Source organism: Salvelinus sp. IW2-2015, linkage group LG18, assembly GCF_002910315.2.
Source record: "Salvelinus sp. IW2-2015 linkage group LG18, ASM291031v2, whole genome shotgun sequence".
In the NCBI taxonomy this organism is placed as follows: Eukaryota; Metazoa; Chordata; class Actinopteri; order Salmoniformes; family Salmonidae; genus Salvelinus; species Salvelinus sp. IW2-2015.
In genome coordinates, this window is record NC_036858.1 from 37798928 (window position 1) to 37807437 (window position 8510).

The 8510-nt window shown below is 50.5% G+C and overlaps 1 pseudogene; it reads right to left on the reverse strand.

Annotated features, from left to right (window-relative positions):
* LOC111978699 (uncharacterized) overlaps positions 1-8510 on the reverse strand; it is an 88095-nt pseudogene that overhangs the window by 54067 nt on the left and 25518 nt on the right.

The window sequence follows — 8510 nt, forward strand, 5'->3', positions numbered from 1 at the left end:
TTATTCTAAAAGCACCATCTTCCTTCCTCCCCACCCTCCTCCCTTCCCCATCCTCATCCTCCCCCTCCTCTCTCCTCTTCCCCATTCCTCTTCCTCCCCCTCCGCCTCTCCCCATCCTCATTCCCTCCTCCTCCTCTCTCCCATCCTCATTCCCTCCTCCCTCCTCCTCTCCCCTCTCCCCATCCCTCATTCCCTCCACCCCTCCTCCTCTCCATCCCCCCTCCCCCTCCCTCTCTCCCCATCCCTCATTCCCTCCTCCTCTCCTCTCCCCATCCCCATTCCCTCCCCCCTCCTCCTCTCCTCTCCCCATCCCTCATCCCCCCTCCTATCCCATCCCTCATTCCCTCCCCCCTCCTCCTCCTCCTTCCTCCCCATCCCTCACCCCCCCTCCTATCCCCATCCCTCATTCCCCCCTCCTCCTCTCCTCTACCCATTTCTCATTCCCCCCCCTTCTCCTCTCCCCATCCCTCATCCCTCCCCCGTCTCCTCTCCCCATCCCTCATTCCCTCCCCTCTCCTCTCCCATCCCTCCCCTCTCCCCATCCCTCCTCCTTTCCTTCTCCCCATCCCTCATTCCCTCCCCCTCCTCCTCTCCCCATCCCTCCCCCCTCCTCTCCCCTTGCTGGGGTGTTCTATAACTGGATTCAGTGCGTGGAGTGTGACGTTGGGACGATTAGAGTGAGTGAGTGTGTGTGTGCAACCACTTAGAGAGTGTGTGTGTGAGTGTGGACATTTAGAGAGAGGGCTCGGATGGGGTCATAAAATGACACACTCAAGGAGGGGATGGTCAGAGAGAGAGAGAAGAGCCAGGCTGTCAGCATGTTTCCTCTGCTATCCTCTCTGAGATTAGCAAGCTTTTAGCGTGTCAGCACCACACACACACACAGACCCTTGAGCTTATACAGTATACGGAAAGAAACACGTAAGCACACACACACACACACACAAATATTTCCCAACAAACACACAGCTCATAAACATACAGCCCCACACACTAAAATATCTCCTAGACTCCGGGTCCGATCGACAGCAGGAGCCCAGCTGATAAGCATAAGTGAGGAACAGAGATGAGCAAGTGACAGAACTGCAAATCCACTACACCCGCTGCTGCGTCACACACACAGCTGTCATCACACACCGGACAGACATGCACACACACGCACGAGAGCGCGCACACACACCACACACACACACACACACACACACACACACACACACACACACACACACACACACACACACACACACACACACCACACACACACACACACACACAACACACACACACACACACACACACACGTCAATCAATCTGCTCTCAGACTGCAGGTTCAGCACAGAGGCACATTTCCTGCTTTCTGATTCCCAGCATGCTTTGCCTTGAGTCTGGGTCTCTGACAGGGTCGGGTGGGTCAGAAAAGGACTAAGCCGGGTCACTCACTGTGGCGTCATTGAAGTTGTTATAATAATATAATAAAGCTGTGGGTAGCTGGTGTGTGTTCAGTGAGTTGTTTTGGCAGTCTGAGTCACAAATTAGGATCCCTGTGTGTTCAGCAAGAGGAGAAGAAGAAAGAAMAGAAAGAAGAGCAATGTTCCATGTTCAGTAAGAGCAGTTTATGTTCAGTAAGTGTTCAGCTAAGACTAAGAGTACTTAGAGTAGTGTTTCAGACTGTGTTCAGTGTGTGTTGAGTAGCGGGTGTTAAGCAACAGAACTAGAGAATGTTCCGTGTGTGTTCAGTATGGGCAGTGTTCAGTAAAGCCTGGGTACAGTACAGTGTTTTTTCCAGGCAGTCTCTATTCCCTGTGGGCAGTGGAGCAGAAAGCCCCATCATCACTATATAAACCAAGACAGAGTACGCTATTCCACAGGCCATGGCATTATTCACATAACTAACCTTGACCCAGCAAACACACACACACACACAAATCAAATTGTATTTGTCACGTGCTTCGTAAACAACAGGTGTAGACTAACAATGAAATGCTTACTTAACAGGCCCTTCCCAACAGTGCAGCGCACAGTCTGTCAAGAGCCTGTCGAACGTCCGCTATTCCCTCCAGCGCTAAGAATGCGAGAATGGCYTGGACGCGCGCACACACTGCATTATTCACCATGACCTAGAGCCACTCAGTCCCAACAGGAAAAGCTCCACAAGCACGCGTGAGTGTGCACATAAAGACACGCACGTGACTCACCATGACCCCAAACTACCATCTTGTACCTTCTTTTCCTCCTTCTTCTTCTCTTGTTCCGTCTATCAAGAAAGAGACACTGGAGGTTAGGTCAGCAATGACAACACATAAAATAACACACCTGGATGGGGCACACATAGTCTTAAGAACCACACACACACACACACACAAACAAATTAATCAGAGGTTGAAAAACTTCCTAAAAATAGGTTTACCCCTTATTCACTTTTACACAGTGGCACACGCACGGCAAGAGAAGTGATTCAGCTGCACTCACAGCGACACGTGTATAAACTCTCACACCTTCTCTTTCAGACGATTTGCCCTCTTGTGGAACAATTTAGTGTAGTTATGAGCAATTCAAATCTCATATGGAGTTACCGTCTTCTCTTCCAGAGCAATAAGAGCTTGATGGTTGCCTGTCTGAGTCATTGTGCTTAGTGAGGGGCAGTGGGCTGGTGCCTTGGTGATCTAGCAGCCTCCATTATTCAGTCATTAAACCTCTTCACCATGGGGTTCATTCAGGATTGAGATAGTTGGGGCGGCAGGTAGCCTAGTGGTTAGATCGTTGGACCTGTAACCGAAAGGTTGCTGGATCAAATCCCCGAGCGGACAAGGTAAAATATCAGTCGTTCTGCCCTTGAACAAGGCAGTTAACCCAATGTTCCCCGGGAGGCTGTCATTGTAAATAAGAATTTGTTCTTAACTGACTTGCCTAGTTCAATAAAGGATAAATAAATAAATACACATTCCCTCATGTCACACACGTAGGGCCGGCACTGTGTTACGGATGAAGACCGTCATCAAAATGTTTAATTTGAATGGTTATTACAGAGACCACGGTCAAAATTCCATGCCCGTCCCAGCCCTACACGCATGCTGCAAACACTCACAAAAACACACACTTGGAAGTGTGCTGTATGTGATGAGGGGGCATTGGAAAACCATTCCAAGAAAGAGCACCATAGCAGAGCCCAGCACACAGAAAGGACCAGCGCAGCACAACACAACACCAGTTGGCATGACGGTAAAACGTCAGACCTCCTGCCTGTTCTTCTCAGCAGCCTGTGAGGAGGGAGAGGCAGCAGCTTCAGAACACTTCTGCAGGGAGGGAAAGAGGGAAGGAGYAAAAAAAAGAGATAGGATTGTGGGGGCAGGGGAAGGATGTATAGAGAGAAAGAGAGGGGTTTATAGAAAGAGGTGGTTAGAGGCGGAACAGGGAGAGAAAGAAGAAAGGAGGGAGGCATTAGAGGACATGGAAGAGAAGGGAAAACGGCGGGAGAGCGACAGAAGGGGGGAAAGATGAAAAGAGGAGGATTAGTAAGCAGTAGTGTAAGCTAGGGCATTGTCACTAACCGGCCTAGCAGAGCCTGAGATAGACAGTTGTCATCACATTCACCAGAAGGTCACACACACTCCCACAAGATCTAGAAGCACAGGACAAACTCATATGGTGAAGGATAGGGGCAATCACACACATGCACAGGCAAACACACATGCCAAAGGCTAGAACAACTCTGCTGTGATTGAAAGATCTCTGTGGGCCAGAGATTGACTTTGTTTGTGGTTGTGTGTGTGTGTTGGACACCACAAAGGCCTTTCTGCCTGGTCCAAGTCAAGTGGCTGTATCTGATCGCCTGAGTGACAGCCTTACTCAACCTCTACCCACCCTGAGAGAGAGAGAGAGAGAGAGAGAGAGAGAGAGAGAGAGAGAGAGAGAGCACCTAAAACCCTCTACTATTCACTGCCAAGTAGGCTTCTCCTAGCTTCTCTTGGCCAACCTCAGGAGGTCACTGACTAACTGAAGCTGCACTGAGAGCACTTCAACACAGGGGAGCAAAGCTAAGTTATGCTATCTCCCTAGCCAGATCAGCCCTGCATACAGCGCTGTTTAGGCTGTTAGGAAAACGCCACTAGCGCTCGTTAGCAATCGACATCTGGGGGTAGGCAGAGTGTGTGTTCAGAGAAAGTGAGAGAGAGCGTGCATCATTTTCCAAATCTGTTTTTATATCCCCGTCCCTCTCTTTCCTCCTCTCCCCCTCTCTAAACTACCTAAGGGGAAAAACACACACGGAGGAAGTCTTGTTCTATCTGAAGGGAGTTTTTAGCTCTCTCCATGTCTGTTATTCATCAAACCAGCCTTTCTCTCGCCTCTGGATAAAAAGAGGGCCTAGGAGAGATCTGAACTCAGGGTATTTTCTTGAGTGTGACTTTTGTTCTGTAGTTTTTTTCCTTCTCTTACTTTGATGCTGAGAATGGAGACGGTGAGGCAGAAACAGCACTAACAGGCACATTTAGGATGAAGCTGACGAGTGGTGGAGAGAGAAAAGAAAAGAGGGGTAAATGATAGACTGAAAGCGAAACACAAGATGCAGAGAGAGAAAGAAAATAGAGGAGACAAAGAGAAAAAGAAAGAGGGAGAGAGAGAGAGATGAGAGGGAAGGTAATGGATCAGGAAGAAAGGGAAGAAAAGAAAAAAAACAACTACAAACCTGTGATATCTATTAGATGTTCAGAGAGAGAGAGAGAGAGAGAGAGAGAGAGAGAGAGAGAGAGAAGAGAGAGAGAGGAGAGAGAGAGAGAGAGAGAGAGAGAAACAGAGAAGACAGGAACAAAGAGAAAAGAAGAGGGAGAGAGAGAGGGGGGTAAATGATAAAAAGAGAAACATAAGATGCAGAGAGAGAGAGAGAGAAACAGAGGAGACAAAGAGAAAAAGAAAGAGAGGTGAGTATATGACAGAAAAGAGAGAGAGAAGATGCAGAGTGAGAGAAAAGGGGAGAGAGAAAGAGACAGGGATACAGAGGAAGAGACTCAATGAGTGTGTGAAGAGAGAAATGTGAGAGAAAGGACAGTGCTGGTGAAGGATCTAAAATATGTTGGTATCAGAGGCAGGTCAGGAGTGTAGTGTTAAAATGGTGACCCATGTGACAGCCTGTTCTCTGCTGAGGGTGGAACACCTAACTGAGGAAGCCCATCTCTAAGACACCCAGTTTTGTTTTGATTTTCATCTAGCTAGGACAGCATCTCTTTAATTGGCTAGATGACATTTTCACTATATAGGAGATAGAGGCGGATTTGGGGATTAGGATGGATCTCTTTATCTTGTACCATTATCTCATTCTCAATCCCCCTTGTCACTATCTTCTTCTGGGCATTTGGAGTGACTGATTGGCCAGTATGTGTCAGGTGGTCTAAGACAGCAAAGCTTGTGAGGTCTTGTGACTTCAGTAAAATTGACGTATGTGACGTGCGCACTTGCCCACTCGCACAAGCACACACAGGCCGTACCATGGTACTCATGGCAGAACAATGGGCTTCATGCATGGACTGCTAGAATCGATGTTGTTCATCCCAATGCATCATTGTTTTCTGAGTGATGTTGGACTTGACACCCAAGGCTCTATTCTCTCTCTCTCAACACAACACCACACACACCACACACACACACACACACCACACACCACAACACACACCACACACACACACACACACACACACAACACACACAACACATCAAATACAATTCACATACGCCAAATGAACACATTAACATGCACTACAGTACACACCCATACACAATCTATGTACGAACTAGACATCTTTTCCGAGTCTCTCAACACAGACACTCTGTACCTCAACCTCCCATGTGCAAACGACTTAAAGGGGAAGTGACCGGCTACACGTCCAGGCAGGTCTGGCATATTGTCAGTACCCAGACAGTATTTAGGTCATTGTTGGAGTGTTTGATTTCTATATTATTATTATATCAAAAATGTTGAATTCAAAAAATTACCTAAAAAGCTAAAGAATAGTGTAGTTATTATTACATAAAAATGATTGGTTGTCTAGGCATTGATTTGCTAATAAATGGTGTTGTTTAAATGTAATAAAGTAATAAAAAAACAAAGTCCTAACTTCGTGCTAGGTCAAGGTCTTCCATATAGTTTGTAATCTGGTAGAATACTCTTCTTCGTGGTTCTAAAGTGGATAATTACAGGAGGCAGGGCGAATGAGCGTGTCACGTTCCTGACCTGTTTTCTGTTGTTTTTGTATGTGTTAGTCGGTCAGGGCGTGAGTGTGGGTGGGCATTCTATGTTATGTGTTTCTATGTTGGTTAATGGGTGACCTGATATGGTTCTCAATTAGAGGCAGGTGTTTTCATCTCCTCTGATTGAGAACCAATATTAAGGTAGGTGGTTTCACAATTGTTTGTTGTGGGTGTGTCTCCTGTGTCTGTGTCGTTATTGCACCATACGGGACTGTATCGTTCGTTCGTTCATTTATTGAGTCTGTACTTGTTCGTGCGTTCTTCGTTGTATGTAAGTTCGTAAGTCAAGGTCTGTCTACTTCGTTTGTTGTTTTGTAGTGGGTTAAAGGTTTCCGTGTTTTTTCGTCTTTCTTTAAATAAATATAATGTCAAATTACCACGCTGCGTTTTGGTCATCCGATCCTTCTCGCCTCTCCTCGTCTGATGAGGAGGACGAAGTAGAAGAGCGTTACAGAACCACCCACCAAACCCGGACCAAGCAGCGGGACTACGAACAGTGGTCCACTACACAGAATTCTGGACATGGAGGAAGTAATGGAGGGAAAAGGACACTGGGCTCACATTGGGGAATATCGCCGCGCTCGTGAGGAGATGGAGGCAGCGAGAGCCCAAGATCGGAGGTATGAAGGTACGCGGCTAGCACGGAAGCCCGTGAAGAAACCCCAAAAATTTCTGGGGGGGCTAAGAGGTAGTGGCCGAGGGCAGGTAGGAGACCTGCCCCCTTCCCAGGCTAACCGTGGAGAGCGGGAGTACGGGCAGACACCGTGTTACGCAGTAGAGCGCGAGGTGTCTCCCTGTACGTGTTCATAGCCGGTGCGGGTATTCCACCTCCCGCACTGGTAGGGCTAGATTGGGCATTGAGCCAGGTGCCATGAAGCCGGCTCAACGCGTCTGGTCACCAGTGCGTTCCTCGGGCCGGCTACATGGCACCAGCCTTACGCATGGTGTCCCCGGTTCGCCACATAGCCGGTGCGGGTATTTCCACTCCCGCACTGGGCGACGACGGGGAGCATTCACCAGGTAAGGTTGGGCAGGCTCGGTGCTCAAGGGAGCCAGTACGCCTGCACGGTCGCGGTACATCCGGCGCCACCTTCCCGCCCAGCCCAGTACCACCAGTGCCTACTCCACGCACCAGGCTTCCAGTGCGTTTCCAGAGCACTGTTCCTCCTGCCCACGCACCTCTCCCTATGGTGCGTTCTCCAGCCCGGTGCCTCCTGTTCCGACACCACGCACCCAAGCCACAGGTGCGTCTCCAGAACCCTGTACACATTGTTCCTTCTCCCCGTACTCGTCCTGATGTGCGTGCCCTCAGCCCGGTACCACCAGTGCCAGTACCACGCACCAGGCCCATAGTACGCTTTGAGAGTTCAGTGTGCCCTGTCCCTGCTCCCCGCACTAGCCTGAAGGGGCGTGTCCTTAGCCCGGTGCCTCCAGTTCCGGCACCACGCACCAGGCCTACAGTGCGCCTCATCCGGCCAGAGCTGCCCGTCTGCCAAGCGCCATCTGAGCCACCCGTCTGCCAAGGCGCATTCTGGAGCCATCCGTCCTGCCGCAGTGCCAGTCTGAGCCATCCGTCTACCCAGCCCATCTGCAGCCACTCCGTCTACCCAGCGCACTGAGCCATCCGTTGCCCGAGCCATTAGAGCCGCCCGTCTGTCCCGAGCCGATCAGAGCCGTTCGTCAGTCCAGCGAGCCCGCATAAGATGCATTCTGCTCCAGTCAACGGATTCTGCCAGAGCGCCAACCAGACAGGATTGCCGTAGCCGCCAACCAAGGATCTGCAGAGCCGCCAACCAGACCAGGATCTGCCAGAAGCCGCCAACCAGACAGGATCTGCAGAGCCGCCAACCAGACAGGATCTGCCAGAGCCCCACCAGACCAGTATCTGCAAGCCCCAAACCAGAACGGATCTGCCAGAGACGCCGCCCAACCAGACAGGATCTGCCAGAGCCGCCAGTCAGCCAGGACTCTGCCAGAAGCCCGCCAGTCAGCCATGGCTGCAGAGCCGCCAGTCAGCCAGGATCTGCCAGAGCCGCCAGCGAGCCAGGAGCAGCCAGAGCCGCCAAGCCGAGCCATGAGCAGCCAGAGCCCGCCAGACAGAGCCATGAGCAGCCAGACAGCCGCAGCAGCGAGCCATGACAGCCAGAGCCGTCAGCGAGCCATGAGCAGCCAGAGCGTCAGCGAGCCATGAGCAGCCAGGCCGTCAGCGAGCCATGACAGCCCCCCAGAAAAAAAAAAAAGGCCCCCCCCCGTCCCCCCCCCCCCCAGCG